General features: G+C 44.9%; 1 protein-coding gene across 6 annotated transcripts in view; it reads right to left on the bottom strand.

Moving 5' to 3' along the window:
- Positions 1-16,551, bottom strand: part of LOC118504137 (Ig-like and fibronectin type-III domain-containing protein 1) — a 105,110-nt gene that overhangs the window by 67,813 nt on the left and 20,746 nt on the right. The gene's annotated exons all lie outside the window — the stretch shown is intronic.

The raw sequence follows: 16,551 nt of genomic DNA, 5'->3' as shown, positions 1-16,551 counted from the left end.
GCAGGCTGCGGATGGGAAACGATCGGCGCGAGGGCTTGTAAGTGTACAAGCTCGGTAAGTTTACAGTACATCGGTTTGGAGGGTAAAATGCGTAGAGTCAAAATCATTATTTGAGATTGTTGTCCAAATGTGCAGGGAATAAACAGTAAAGGGTGGAAATCAGATTCATTTGTCAGCGAAATAGGAATTATTTGCTCCATTTTGATAAGTTTTGAAGCTGCCATCATAACTTTAGTCACGCCTATGAGTAAGCAATGAAATATTTTAAGGTCACTTTTGTTAACTACAGGGTATGTGGTAGGTACTCAAGATGCAGCAATCGACTTTGGAGTGTGAATTATTAAATTAAATACATTAACATTGTAATCTTGCTTTTTCGGCTTTACAACCTCCAGGGATATTAAACTTCCCTTATTGGTTTCCTTCTATTACTGGGGAACTTCTCCATTCAAAATACCTGTCATATACACCTCTCAGACATAGACTCTGTAGGATCAGAAGATTTTTTTGTGGAAAAGTACCACAAGTCGCTACAATAACGAGCTCTCCGAGTTGTACTATAATCTCCCCATCAAGCGGCGAATTTGACTCGATAGGCTCCTGTCAGCTGGACATGTCATGAGAAAGGCACAGGACAACCTAGCCAATATAATCCTTTCTGAGGCCGTGCGCATGGGCAAAGGAGGATCGATAGTGCTATGTTGAGATGCAGTGATGGCGTTGATAAGTACACTAGAATCGCTGAGATATCGGCTTGGCAGAATTAGGCGCAAGACCTCGGTTGCGAGAACAGATAAGTATTAGTGGATTCCTTATATTAATTTAGTCATAACTGAATAGTCAATCTGCTATCCTATCGTGATAGTCAATCCTGATATCTAAACTATTTTATCCTGATATCTGAACTATATTGGTACAAAGTCAAATAAAATTGATCATAACCTAATGATAACTCTTACATCAACAAATGTTATCCTATAATTTGATTAGTCTTCAAGAAACGATCACAAACCATCCGAAACCGGCAATTGATTTATTTTGTTCGCTTAGCTAATCAAACTACCGAATGAAGATTACGCCAATGAATCATTGCCTTGTCAGGAAATTGGACACATTCTATTTCTCATATCCTGACGTTCCTAACGTTCCTCCGCTCGGTAACGACGTACCCGACAGCAATTAAAGACGTAATTCGTGCTACTCCAGGCCTGCATCCGCACTCCAGGGTACTATTCGATTGAATCCACCAACGCTGAACCGCTATCAAGATGTCGAAATAAGCCTTATTGTCACCCAATCTTGTAATCATCGCCACCGTCTCCCTAATGGTGTTTTGATATCTCATTTCAAAACGAAACGTTTACATTCGGCAACTGGCAAACAGACTAAGAGCTTTTCGCCGTACCGAAACGCTTGGCGCAACAAATAAACGAAGCGCTTATTGGCGGGCACCCAGCTATCGCGGCACGCCGAAAGGAGGAGTGCGCCGATCATCATGATGAGTGCTCCCACCGAAACATAATTACACTTTCAAGTCACAGAAGTCACACTTGACCTGATTTTCCACTCCCACCGATGGAAAGCTGACTAAACCCTCCGATTCGCCTTCCCCGCACAACAATCGCACAAAGCACCAAATCGAGTGAACGAAAATGGCAACGCCGAAGCACGTGAGTGTGTCGTGGTACGCTAGATCTTATCTTGTGATCCTTTTAGCTCACGTTTTGCACGCTTCGCCTGGCTTCCGTTCTAGTGGTACCGGTGGTTTCCTTTGTTGCATTGAGCTCGCACTACCCTCCACCAGTGCGCTATCGACTTCACCTGAACCATTGCAATTAGATGAATGCATACGGTGCAGCTGGAATTTGAGGGGGGCGTGGGGTGTTAGAGGACACACTGGCACGTTCGGTTGGTAATAGAATACCAACAACCGAAAACTGCGAATGATGCCAGTGTGGAATGCTACAATCAGCCGGGCAAATGAGCATCGCGAACGTTGTTGAAATAATTCAAACAACTTTAAGGTTAGGCAAAGGTCCTTGCGGCTTTTGAAGTGGAGCAATCAGAATTCGAAGTAGCCTTACTATTGGAGTAATTAAAATCAATAAAGATTTGGCATTGGCACATAATACAATTATGAATCTCGAGATATCACCACTAAAGCCTGAATAGTTTAGCCTCATTTTTTTATGAGGATCAAAGGAGTATCAATTTTGAGCAAGAGCTTGAAATTATTCTACTTAATGCTATTTGGTGCTTTGGATTCAAATTAATCACTTAAACTCTTAAATTCCTTATTGTAGAGCAATATAAAAAAATATTTGGACATTTTTTGTAGTAAAACTATCAGTGACCACCATCTTATATATTTTAGATTTGACCCTTGAATACTCTAGAATCGCTTGCCACATCGTTTGTCTTGGGTTTGACCTAAACCCAGGAGTTCTCATAAGTTTCTCAAGACTATCCAGACACTAGGAACAGCACGGTAGACCGTAAACAGGTAGCAAACTCCACATTACTCCTGTTTAACGATCTACGAAACATAAATCTTTCACAAATCGTTAGAACTCCGTTTAAGCAACCAACACGAAACGGCGCGATATCCCAGCGCTCGCTCAGTGGCGCTGGTGGTGGCGTCGTATGCACTCCCGTGCGCCGGCGGTTCGATGCAATCCGAACGTACTTGAGATCAGCTTGTCGTCTTGCTAGCTGAAACTGGTTGCCCTTGAAAAATGGAACCCACCACGTTCGCCACCAGCTTTTCCTGCTACCCCCTACGTGCCGGACATCCGCGCTCATATGTTGACCTAGTCTGGGACCGGCGCGTGCATGGTGTGTCTAGAGAACGGGTCACTAAATAGCCGACGAACTAAATGGTGGCGGAGAAACGTCGGTACGAACTCGCTCGCTCCGCCAACGCCACAGTGATCACCCGGAGAAGGGTTGTTGGAGGATCCCTTGCCTTAGTTGCGTACTAAGTACTAACAAATTCAATTAGACGTACCTACAATTTTTGGTTTGGCGTCCCAGAATTCGAATTCAATTTGTGTGTCACAGTAAAACACCCCTGTATCTCTTCGGTGGCACATTTGTTCCTTCCATCAAATAAAGAAAACATGGGCTCATCTCTGTCGCAACATTGCCAATAAATAACGCTTCACAATGGCAATTTTCGCGACAGCCAGGGCAGAACACAGAAATTGGATTTAAAACCTCCCGAGACGTTTTGCGAGATGGATTTCCTTTCCTTTTTTTTGCTCGCCATCCTGGCATCCAGCACCTGACAATATGCTCTGCCAGCCCGGACTCTACCCCGCCTCCAACTCCGACCACCGATCTGTGGTTGAGAGATGCTAATGTATGACAAATTCATGAAGCAATTTGCAGATCTCGACGAATTGCTTGCTTTGTCTTAGGACGACTGTCTGTACAACGATGGCTGCGATGGTGCAGGCGCGACACCAGGTACGAGTTCCCAGCATCGGCGCACCATTACATTCGTTACACGGGCCGGCACCGGTAGCGTAGTAGCGGGGCGAAATCGAGCAACCGCTGCTGGTGGCAATTTTCATCCGCGTCCTTCGCGTCCTTTGATGGAAACGGCGAATAAATTATTCACCGGAATGACTTTCCAACCGTGCACGGCACGGGGACCCACCATATCAAAAGCACCTACTAGCACGAAATTCAAATCGTTGCACTGGCTGCATTTCGGCAGCTGGCGCGCGCGAAATGGCGGGTTTGGCTTCTCGGGCGTGAGGAGCATAATTTCTTGTACTTGGCTCGTGTGGCCACACCAATCTAACACGCCACAGTAGCTAATCGATCGTACGCTGAATGACAGCATCGAAATGAGTTTTCTGTCGCGGGAAGTTCTAAATCCACCAGCACCTAAGCGTTGCGGCATTAACTGTCAGTTGCATCGTATTCGATGGTGCTGCAGTAACGTCACCAAGGCTCAACGCGGACGACGGTCGGGTTGTTGTATGCCCGTGAAACCGGTAGTATGCATTCGGCGCAACACGCAGCAAGTTTGCCACATTAGTCATTTTTATGTTGCCACCGGAAAACATTAGCATAAATATGTATTACGTTGTAATGGTGGTATGGTTGAACGCGTACCGCACACATAGACACATGAGCGGCCAGTTGTACAGGAAGGTAGGGACATAAACGCAATCGAGGTGACACATCGAGAGTGGACGACACACAAAGAGAGCGTACGTGGGAAAGGCGACTGAACCTATACAGATGGCAGTACATTTCCTTTCGGAGAAGACATATTGTGCGGTGAAATTTATAGACAAGTTTTCCTGGCCGGTTTCCCGGCCGGGTGAACTAGTACGGTTGAGCATTTGTAGCAAGAGCAGATTTGTTTTTATTTGTAGCACGAACAGAAGCTCAAAACATCTTGAATTGTATGGAATATAAACAGACATTTTGTAGCATTTTATAAACCTTTTTTCATAATCTCTTAATCTGGTGGTTGCCGCAAGGCCTGCCCGATCGCATCAAGAGGATTGAAAGCATTTAAACAGATCTTTAGAAGGATACAGAGTTGCGATTTATAAAATAGAGTTGTGAATCATTCATGGTATAATTTCAAATCAATAATGGAATATTTCAAGCCCGTCGTGGAACTTTGCAATCATATAATGGATTACTGCATACTAGTAGGACCGATTTGCAATGCGACTGTGGGGTTTTGAAATTAACGTTTTTTTAAGGAAGTGAAATTTAAAATAAAAATCCCATCTAATTTTCGCGTTAAGTTTGTTAAAATAATAATCAAAGAAAGGTGATGTAAACAAAATATTCAATGACATTTAGCCATTTGACAGTTAAGCAAGATTGGTCCAAACATTCGGCGGAAAATCCACAACTGGTTACATGGGTTGCATGGCAAAGTTACATGAAAGCTATGCAAATCTCCTCCGACTGCATGCAAGATTCTCTTATATGATTGCAAATATCCATAAAGGGGTTGTAATAATCCACTATCCATTTAAAACGTTCCCTTGAGTTTTGCAACCAATCGACTGTGTGGAGCGATTGAATTAAAAATACAATTAGATTTTTATATCTCCTACAGCCAACCAAAACTGTACTAATATATAAAGTTGAGGAAAAAAAAACTCCTGCTCAAATTACAGTCATTTGTTCCGCTTGCGATGTCGTTAAACGCAAAATAGATAATGTCAACAAGCGCGTTTATCTCCCATTAAGCGATTTACCAAACATGAGAAGATCCTATCCCGCATGCGAATGTGCGAATGTGCTCAACATACACGACCGATCATCTTCAGCGCGAAATCGCATCACGTTGATCAACGTCAAGCCCCGTAAACAGTATCCACGCCGTTTTCCAAGACCTGCTGACCTGCCGGCAACGTTCCACGGGGCCTTGTGCGGTATGAGCGCCACACAGAAAAAGGGCATCCGTTGGGCACCATACACGGCCCCACAGAAAAAAAAGGCACGTGCCCGCGCACCACATTATGTTCCGATGGCAAACCCTCCCCGAGGGGCACACGAGGGCGTCACATACACTGGCCTGCCAGCAGGGTTTTACACATCTCTGGTAGTATGCTGCGTTCTGGGTCAGGGTCAGTTCTGTGTGCCGTCTTGTGGTGCGAGTGTGCTGGTGTGAGAAACCATTTGTCACTGGAAGGTATGGGGTTGTGAAAAGTGGCACCTCGTAAATTGAACACCCATTTGCTGAGCAAATGAGATGGATGGTTTGGTGCGTCGCGCCCCGATGGTTGATCAGTACCAACCCGAAGAGAAGTTCACGATGGCATCCGGCCCAGAGCATGGACCGCGGTGCGGCTAAATATTTTGGTCTTGTGCTGATGCTCGTGTTACGCAACGTGTGCGCACTACGCTCGGTCGTAGATGGTTGTCGCAAAACCATCATCTTCCTGCAGGTGTTCGAGTAACGCGAGCCACGGCCCGGCATATCACAGTCGGCCGTTGATCGTGGCCCGTCGTACGGTGGCAGTGTGGTCGTTGGACTTCGGGCATGCACGTCTCGTTCAATGGCCGAAGCATTGAAGCGGTGCCTTGAATTCCTATTTCGCTCGATAGTCGTGAAAATGAATGCTCCTTTCGCCCGCAATGGTGATGGGTATCGATGCGCCCGCCGGCTGGTCAGTTGCAACGGACGGAATGCACCGGATTCGGTTAATGGACTGCTTACATTAATTCGATGCACACGCCGACACAGCACCGAGCAGCGGCGAGGGGCCAGACGCATCGGGAGGAAATTACTCGATTGATCGGTTTTCCATCAGACGTTGCTACTGGGCTCACAGCAGGCCTTAAGGTAAGGAACCATATTGAAGGGCTCGCTTATTTCACGGTGACGACGAGGAGTACGACGATTGCACAGCTTGCTTATTTTACGCCGACGTTATGTATGATTGAATTCGTGGTTTTGTCGTCAGCTGTTTGAGTGAGAGGAGTTGGTCTGACTGGTGTGTGTCTTTTGAGCATGATGATGGATTTCCTACAATTTGTATTCACTTTTGCCGGACAAAGTGGTGGTTTTGATGTATGTTTTGACCAACGCTGATCACACAACCTGTCATCTTTTGCATTTGCTTTCAACGTTTCAATCAGATGGATGATCAATATTCAATATAAATCAATCAATACGAGGTTGCACTTGTTTGTTTTAATAAAGTGTCTGTTTGCATTAAGATATCAGAAGAAACCTAACCGAGACAAATAACCGGCGCTTTTTATTTTAATATGGCGGCGGACTTCACACCTCAGGAGATGAAGAACTTATAGGTATTTATAGCAATATTTATACAGCGTAGCCAGCGAATTACTCCCATGTTACTTACTAGGGTCGAGCCAAATGAGATTTGAATCCTCAGTTTTTGACTGGTTGGACAACGAATAACTACGACTTGGAACTTTATATATTCGATAGTAATCTGCTCAGGCCGTCCTATTTTGATAAAAAGTGATTCAATGTCTTGAGATCGAAATCTAGATATCATTGGTTTCAGACACCATCAGCGGTATAGCTAGATTTTTGTCAGTTTCTAAATAAGATCTTGCCGTTTGCAGCAACTAGATCTGATTTCGAGAAGGACGATCATTAACTTTTCAGATCTTTGCCATATACAGTCGATTATTAGAAAAAATGCCCCAACACTCAATTGTATTTTTCATATACTTCACAGTGAGTAGCTTCATAGAGGGAGTGGTCCGTTGGTATTGGCGACAACGGTACTGGTCTGCATACGGCAGGACCAGAGTTTTAATCTCATCCGAGGGCTGAATCTCCCCCATCATTTAATCATGTTCCCCCGTAGTTGAGAACTGACTATCCAACCATGTGGTAGCATTAAGTCTAGTAAGCCAGAAATGGCAGGCATGACCCTTAAGAGGTCGTGATGGAGATGATCTTCCAAGTTTCGCAAATGGACCATGTAACTTTAGGAGATAAGCCTTACCTTAGTTTTTGCCAATAAATTTATCTGTCACCATCTGTATTACGCTCTGCTGAATTCCTTAAACGATGAGATTGAATTGTACGATTAAGTCTATATTATGTTTCGATTCAAGACTTGCTCAGAAGCCTGGTAAGCCTTGTGATGTCGTTCGAATGACACCGAACAACCTTATACGAATCTCTTTAGACCATTTACTTGAACGCATTCGGAACATTCAGACCATAGGGCTACGGTATTTAAAACAGTCTTCTTCGTCTTTTCTATCACTACAACCAGCTCTAACGTCTTGATGTTGATTTCTTGATTCCGAGATACCCATAGCAACGAATGATGGCGTTGATACATCCGACAGTGCGTAACACATCGTAAGATCATTCAAATGACATTTGATATGAGTCTTATTGCCGTAAAACTTAAATCTCCTACTGATGCTTCCTTGGAAAAGATGCTTTCTTGCTTTAAGAAAAATTCCACCAAAAATAAGTTATTCCTACTACAACCGCCAGGATTAGCAAATCGCGCGTTCAACGCATCAGTCAATCACGGACAATCATCTTTCGTTACCTTCGTTTTGCGCGATTAAACGCATAATGACAGCCGGGCCGGGCTGTTTTCCGAAGAACCTTTCACAAAAATGAATCCAACGGCGGCAAAGAAATCATCACCGCACGGCTATACGTGAGCACGCCGCCCCCAATTTACGACGAACTGCCGCGGGCAGCAAAATCAATTGAAAATCAATTTATCAATATTGATTCACTTGTAATCCGGGCGCGGTTGCGAGTGTTGCGTGTCTTCCAGGTAATTTGAAGCGAAGTTTTGCCGAAAAAGAAAATCATACAACACGAACGAAAAAAAAAATACACAGCAACAAACCAACATACCGGAGAAAACGCCCACTTGAAACGCATCGCCCAGAAGTGTAATCACGCGTGGCCTGATGTGGTAAGAAGTGTGAGCGGCGTTTGGGGAAAAAAGGGGTTTGTGAGCCGACATCGACTGTGAACTGTAAATCCCTCGGTGCCCGGTGCGAGGAAAAGCTCGAACCCCGCATCCCGATGCCAACGATGTCTCTCACTCTCGCTCACTGACAGGATTTACCAACGGTTTAGTCAAATTTTCTTGACAGGTGAGCCAAAGCGGCGAACCAAATAAGAGGACGGTTTTCCTTTTGCCGAATGTAATATTTAGAGGCAAATATTGATTCGACGGAGCGTGTCGATAAAAAAATAAATAAATAATCCAGCAAGGAAGGAATGGCGGATGGCGGTGAAGAGTTGCATGTTTTATTGATATTCATGTACCGAATTGAATATCGGCGATGGTACGGGGATCAATTCTCACGGCGTCGTTGTTGGCTTAAATTCGTTTGGCAGAACTGTCATTGTCGAAACTTGGCTAAATCTCATTTCTAATAACTTCAAAGTTTGCGATAGGCATATAATGCTCGGCGGAATAATTCTGGGAACTCTGGAGATGTACTCAACATTGATGAAAATCGATTCCATCTTTCTAATGTATTCTTCAATGCGCCTAATGTCCCAATTAAAAGTGCCCATTGCTAGAAACGGCCTTAAAGCATCTTCCCGGGAAATTCTACCCAATCCTTTAAGCCGTTGACAAAACGATTTTTCCAACAAAGGCGATGAGCAACAACAAAAAAAAGAACTTGCCGCAAAATGTGTTCTACCACCACTACCTTCGCTCTCAAAATGCAAACGAGAATATGCTGCGGTAAGTGAAGAATGATTGATAATTTCTCATTATTAAATACGGCCCATAGTCAACAAGCCATCCATCAACACGGTGCCGCCTCGGTTACTATCCGGGGTCTGTCCCGCCCGCAGTACGGTAATGGTTTTGTCGTTAAATCGCTTCTCGCAGCTCACGAAGGCACCTCTAGATAGCGAAAATAGGGCCGCAAAAAGAGACCGAATCCCTGCCGTGCAATATAGGCTCGCTCCTTTTTACAGCCAATTAATTTGCAGGTAACAATAGATTCTCGCTAGAAAACCAACCTCACGGCCTTGGAAACCTAGCACCTGGCGTTGTGATTCGGGATACGGGGTAGGAACGATGGTACCAACCGTCACGGGGCGGTGCGCAAACGGCACAAGGAAAACTCGTAAACCCTTATCGTGGGGTAACAAATTTCACGACCCACTCGGGACCTTTTAGTGGTCCGCTGTTTGCGTTCTAGGGAGGGGCAATGGAAAGGAGCGCCGGAAGGGCGGCGATATGCAAACAATTGTCGCGCTGGGTGGAAAAAGGGAATCTTTCATGTCAGCGATAATCTAGTGAAATGGTGGAAAGATGATGCTGCGTTTGAAGTGGTGCGACACGTTGCTGGAGGGTGTTTTCTGGGGCGTCCATCAGTTCTGGCGCGTCTGGGCCTGTAAACAGTTTGCCAAAGGGAAGATGCCGGGGCCGGTTGTTGACTTCGAAATGAGAAGAAATGATTGAATATAGATTGGGTGTCGACCCTTTTGGCGATTAGCTTTTTTTGTTGTTGCTGTTGCAAGAACCAAATCCTTGAAGGGATCGAATTTTATTACTTTCTCGCACGGGCCACACTTGCTAGAGCGGGATTTTGATTTTATTTACGGGGGAGGTTTTTTATTATTAGATACTGGCGAGGATACGTTGTTTGGCTTCGTGTGGCCAATGTAATCAAACAGCCACCCTACGCCACGCTAAGGATAACAGCGCCGTAACCTGGTTTATCTGTCCACAGCGGCTTTTCTTGCCGCAAATGTTTGAGAATTGTACCCCCTTTTCAGTAGGTTTTTTTTCGTAGTTTATTGGATGCTAAGATTTTAGGCCCCGTATGTGGGGAAGGACGATGGATAGCCTACTACAATGATAAGATTCACGAGCTTTGCAGTGACATCACCATTGGATAGAAGCTGGTCATGTAATGAGAATGGCACCGGATGACCAAACCCTAAAAGACTGCTTATGCCATCCACGTGGAAAGAAGAGGCGCAGTAGGCCGAAGGTGAGATTTAGTGAAGGCATTGGCGACGGTTCTAGACCGCTAGCAGCTTGCCTGGACTGGAAAGCGGTTGAAGCGCCTAAAAACACCGTGCCTCAGTGAAATCCATCTATTTGATACAGTATTTGACTGAGACTGAGAACTTGAGCTGTAATTGTTCTATTCTGTTTCAAATTTGTCTCTACGGCTTTGCTCGGATGATGGTGGATTCTGGTTTTCGACTCATAACTTTCCAAGCCGAGGCTTTGCACCGCTGGCTCTTTGGTTAACTTCTGCTAAATCGAAGACCCTCAAAAAATGATGTCTATGTCAGTTATGTATACTGAGAACGTGACTTGTAGAAGTTGGACCATGAAGATTCACCTTCTAGAGTCTCGAATGGTTCCAGGATCAGCTTCAGAAACAGGTTGAAAGAAGGGCAGGAAAGTATTGCACAACTCAGTCACAATGCAGACCATGGCATCTTGCATCAGTTCGCCGGCGATCAGCTTCTTTAACACCTCCTGGAGGACGGTATGGACTTTTTGACAGTTCTAAGCTGATTATTTTTTCTCATAGTTTTACTTTGGCTATACTGTCATTACAAACAATGAAAACCTGGCAGGAGAGAATATACGGATTTCAGATGCCAGTAGTCTACTACTAAGATCACTAAATCACAGTCGCGAACTAATATCGGAGGGTCCAAGAAGCAGGGATTCCTTATCGAGCCGTGATAGATCATCACAAAGAGATTAAGGAGAAGGAGATAGCTGAATGGAAATTTCTCCTCTGCCATCTTCGCCAAGGTTTGCCATATCATGAAGATCTATCTGGTCTTCTTCTTCCTTGGCGCTACAGCCTCGAGAGGTCTTGGCCTGCCATTTCTGGCTCTTTGTCACTTGATTTTACTCGTAGTAAAGTAGTCGACCCTGCGTACGGGGGGGAGGCGGTCTGGATGGGATTTGAACCCCGGTCCTGCCGTGTGAAGACCGGCGCCATTATCGCCTCGGCCACCTCCCCCTCTGGTTAGGGTCAACAAAAACCTTAAAACATAAATTGCAACCATGATTAATCATCATGATTAATCCAGATAATATTTTACACAAAATAGGTAATTTTCAATACAATTTTCTTTATTTAATTAACGTAATAATTGATTCACAAATTAAACTGCATTTTCTTGTCTTTCAAACAATGGTCGTAAAAATAGTCCACTCAACTCACAAACTTACGAAAACATGCGCACCAACCTGCAGCTGGCAGGCGCTAAAGCATAAAGTTATTTTTACTAGCAAATGATTTAATTTGCCACCTCCCATAAATAGCTGGTGCCAACATAATTTGCATTTTAATTTCGCTAACCTGTAATGGGTTGCGAAATTATGAACCACCATCGATGCCCACCCCGGGGGACAAACGGGGCACCGTGGACGGAAACGGGGGGGCGAGCTACATTTTCCCCGAGTGTGTAAATTACTGATCCGCCCCGTTGTGCTTGGCCCTTCTTTTTTTTCTAGCAGGAACAAATCGATGGTGCTTTTTATTGTTTCCCCCCCTTTTGGAGCTCTCGCTCGCTCGTTCCGGACCGCCCAAAAGGTGGTGGTGGGTCGAATCGGAGGTTTTGGGCCGATGATCGAAAGGATTAATTCCATTTTAACATTAATCACCGCCACACTCAGTAAATAAATCCATTCCGGCGTGAAAATCGATCGTAAATTCTTATCCCGGGCAATTCACACCATGACTCATTTGCTCGCGAAATTTGCTTTAACGTTTTTTTGTTTTGTTTTCCCTCGCACCAGCCACGGGAAATGGAATTGATTTTTCGATTTTCCACCAAATGGTTCCCCACAGGTCAATGAGTTTTACGACTCACCCCGAGAGTGGATCCAGCAGAGGGGAGAGGGGATGGAAGGAAGGGATGGTAGGACAAGTTGGTCTGCCACCTTCACCTTTCCGGTGTCACAAAACAGGCAGCAAAACACAGAACGAAAAATATACCGATGAGGATAAAAATTAATGATCAGACCGGCATTTATTGCCGTGTTGTAGAGCGTTGATGGAAGGCATCGGTTAATGGGACCGATGGGATCTTAATTCAAACGAATGCTTTTTTGTGTTCAGATAATAATAATAATAAAGTTGATAATCAGCGAAACCTATTTGGGGATGAGGATGAGGACAGCTTCTAGTCGAGCGTGCGACACACGCACAGAAACAAGATAATGGGAATCATGCTGAACACTAATGGCTCATCGACTATTGAAGTATTGAGAAGAAAATTTAAATAAAATCTAAAAGCATGATTTGAAGAGACAAATTACTTACAAATATAAAATCATTTCCCAAACAACTGTTACCATTCACAACTATTTGGTCCGAAAGAATCGGCAACTACCTAATAGCTCCTTCTTAACAGACCTGCGAGATTGTATCGATTTTCATCCTGATACAAAAAAAATTCAATCATCAAATCAAATCTCAACAAAACCCGACGCACGCAACACAACACAATTGAAATAGATAAACATGGACGCTTAAATTTGCATAAAAATTGCTACCGTAGCCCAAAACTGTTTCCTCCTAACTGCCGGCGACCCCCGGCAACCCGAGGTGGATGATGTCAAAATAAGAAGGCACTCCGGTCGCCTTTCGCTTTCTGCCGCTTCTCGGATGTTGTTGTGTTGTAGCATCGCTTTCGGTAGCGATTCTGTCCCGGCGTGTGTTTGCACACTGGCACAAAGTCTAAAACCGTTTATTACCGTAGACACAGATTTTATGGACGACGGGGGTACGAGCGATTGCGAATGGTCGACGGAAGATGGAATTTCGCAGACTGTATATCGTCATCGTGGCTGGGTATAGAGCTACGCCACCCACTTGGTACCGAAGTCGTTTCCAATCGTCGAGGAATTTGTGGCTGCAATATGAAAGGAAGAGCATATTTGTGCTCTCGCTGGATAAAGAGCATACTACTTGTGAGACGGGCATAAAATCAAGGTTTTGCCCGCACTTGTGCCGTTTACTTGGCAAATCGGTGGTTTACTTTTTTTTAGTGCTCTTCGAATGGTTTTCTAACGAGAAAGTTTGTACTATCGCGGGTGGGTGATGTATCCAGTTTATGTGGGAATGCGATACAGTTTGACTGGGTTGATACTACGGACGAGTAAGCACGGTATACACGGGGTAGGTATACACTTTTAATGCTCTGCTTCATGTAATTTAGTACGAAACTTTGAATGTCGCATACCACTCGGTAGCAAGAAAACATCATCTAAAAAGACAAAATATTTTGTGCGTTAAATTGATGCGTCTTTGAATGTTTGGTAGCATTCGTGCCATAAAACTTAACTGCCATCATCTGGAAGGGCTAAAGACAACCATAAACCGACGTACCTTTACAATCCAATCAAATCAAACACGAATTAGACGAATGATTCGCGATTATTCCATTCCTTTCCTTGAGCGCGATAAATAAGCTTCCCAAAGATCCTCCACAATCGCTGCTCAAAATCAATGTCTCCGAATGGATCGTACCATTAGAACTCTATCCACTCATGCCTCGTACCGAACCTTCATTTATTACTTCCCCTAAGGGTAGTACCGTCAAAAGCCATCGTTCCGTCATACGAAGATCGTGCGAATCGGTTCCGAATAAGGAGTGGCTGGCATGGTACGCCATCGGACAACAACGACGCTTCATAATTACCCACCACACCATCGGGTGAGCATTGATGCCGATCCAATCCAGCCATCGACCGTCGGTGACCTTCGGATGCGTTTAGCACACATGATGGTAAATGATTTTTTGATCATCTTGTGCCTGGTGTCGATCGATGCTTTAAACACGCCACCCGTACCCAAGTGGTTTTTGGTGGCGTGTATTTTTAGACACCAGACGGTTCGAATCATTCGCACCGGTGCTTACACAGTACTGCCCCGCGCCAACCATTCCGGCGCGAGCTGCGTTCCCTCTCGCTGAGTTATTGAGGATTGGTGGTCGTATGTTGCTTCAGCAAAGCGTTGCGTTATCATCACCATTGCTTCCAGTGGATGAAGAGTCTTGGTGGCCGGACACAAGAAGCGTGCAAGAAAAGCAAACGTCAAACAAACTGCTTCAAAACGGAACCGCCTAAACAACATGCATTAAAACATGGCCGCACGCAACCTACGCGTGCCGCTCGCTAAAGGTGCATTAAAATTACGTCCGCAAAAGAAGTGATGCTACCGAATGATCCGATGGGAAGCGTCAAATTTATTAAACAAAGCCTTGTTTTAACTTTCCGTACCGTACGGCCTAACGAACTATCGTCAAACGATGGTTTCCTATTCACGTGGCCGAAGTGCGGCCAGCCATTGTGCCAGTCAGCGAACACACACCGACTGTTAATGATATTAAAAGAGATAATAGTGTCAACTCTCCGCTTCCCAGGCACTCGCATCAAAGCCACTGCTGCGGGTGGAAAGTGTGGCCCACACCGCAAACATCGGCATCCACACACACGCACACGCCCGGAGGGAAACATATGCGATTATTTTCATTAATTTACAAGTTCAGTGCTAAACGCGTAATTACATAATTTTAATCGCGCCGCGCATAGGTAAGCGCACCGAACAATGGCGGGATTTGATTGCATGTTTTGCGTGTGAGTGGTCGCCGGTCCCGGGACAGGTAGCGTACACGGTGCTTCAAACAATTTATGATTGTGCATTCCCATCGTGTAAGCCTTCCCCGTGTGCAATGTAGCTAAAATGACATGAAAACGAGGGGCAAAAAATGTAAATAAACGGGCAAAAGGGATGGCTGGGGGGATTTGCGATGGTGCATTAACCCCCACCAGCCTCGAATGCTACATCCCCCCCCTGTACGGGCTCTTGGAGCGTGTAGTAATTGGGAGGGTGCAGTCAATTCAAGCATGTAAACAAATGTAAGCTTCACACTCCATCACCGGTACATACAGGTAGGATGTTATTTTTAATTCGCGTGCCTTTACGCGGATCCCACCCGGACCCGGATCCGCCCCAGCCCAACGCACGAGTTTCGAAGGGGTGGACCAGATTTTCGGCAGCCCGTGGGGATGGTTTAAAACCACCAGGCTTCAGTCACTCACCCAACAGCGAAACAAAAAACCCCAAACGGCGGACCCCTCCACAGCCAGTCAGCAGTCGCCCGGCTGCGGTATTCTAGGACCGTTAATTAAAGTCTATTGCTTTTTGCCGCCGCAATCTCGCAGTATCATAAACCACACGCACCGTTGGTGTGAGCTTTGTGGGAAAGTGTGGTGAAGATGGGAAGCGTATATACTACGCGGGTAAGCAGAATTTCCCTGAGCGGGCACACGATCCGACCAACCCCGGCAGCAGTAACAGCAAGAGACTGTCACTGTTTCACAGCAAAATAGGAGTTTCTTGTATACCGAATCTGAATGTATCTTTTTTTCCCTTTACGTTCCTACAAACATGCCAAAATGAGTTAATGATTCGTAGTACTGGCATGACTTTTTCCATTAGCAGGGATACAAAACATTCGATGCAAATAGAGAGCCCCCTGGTCACAAAAAATATAAACTTTAGCGACCGATTTGTTCGTTGGCTCGTTGTGGTGGAAATAATCAAACATGCTTTCGGTGCTTGGTAACATTGGTTGCGGAACATAAATTAATGAACAGAACGAGGAAAATAAAAAAAAAAAACAGGGAAGAGCCTATACATACGAACATGGTACAGCGAGCAACATCAGACAGCCGACAGTAGCAGTTTAAATTGAAACTTAAATAAAAACAGAGGTATTCGAATATCCTCCTGGATTTTCTCTTCCATTCTAAAAAACATAAATTTCAATCCATTTCAAGCACCAGCACCATCAACTGTGTCAAATGCTCCCCAGTTCCAAAGGATACCCCAGGAGCGATTTGCACTTGTAATTGATGTATAATGGTAACTTTCAATTTTCGACACGTGATTGCAGCTTGATTTGTTTGCCCAGCACGCCATCCGTTGCATCGCTCGGGTCAAGCCTTCCGGACCGCGTAGCTTGCATCCGCTTCACAAATCATCATCGCGTCCCACAGAGAATGCGTTATGGTAAGGTTCAAAAATTCT

This window comes from Anopheles stephensi, chromosome 2 (assembly GCF_013141755.1).
Source record: "Anopheles stephensi strain Indian chromosome 2, UCI_ANSTEP_V1.0, whole genome shotgun sequence".
NCBI classification, from domain to species: Eukaryota; Metazoa; Arthropoda; class Insecta; order Diptera; family Culicidae; genus Anopheles; species Anopheles stephensi.
This window is presented reverse-complemented; position numbering and strand designations above follow the sequence as displayed.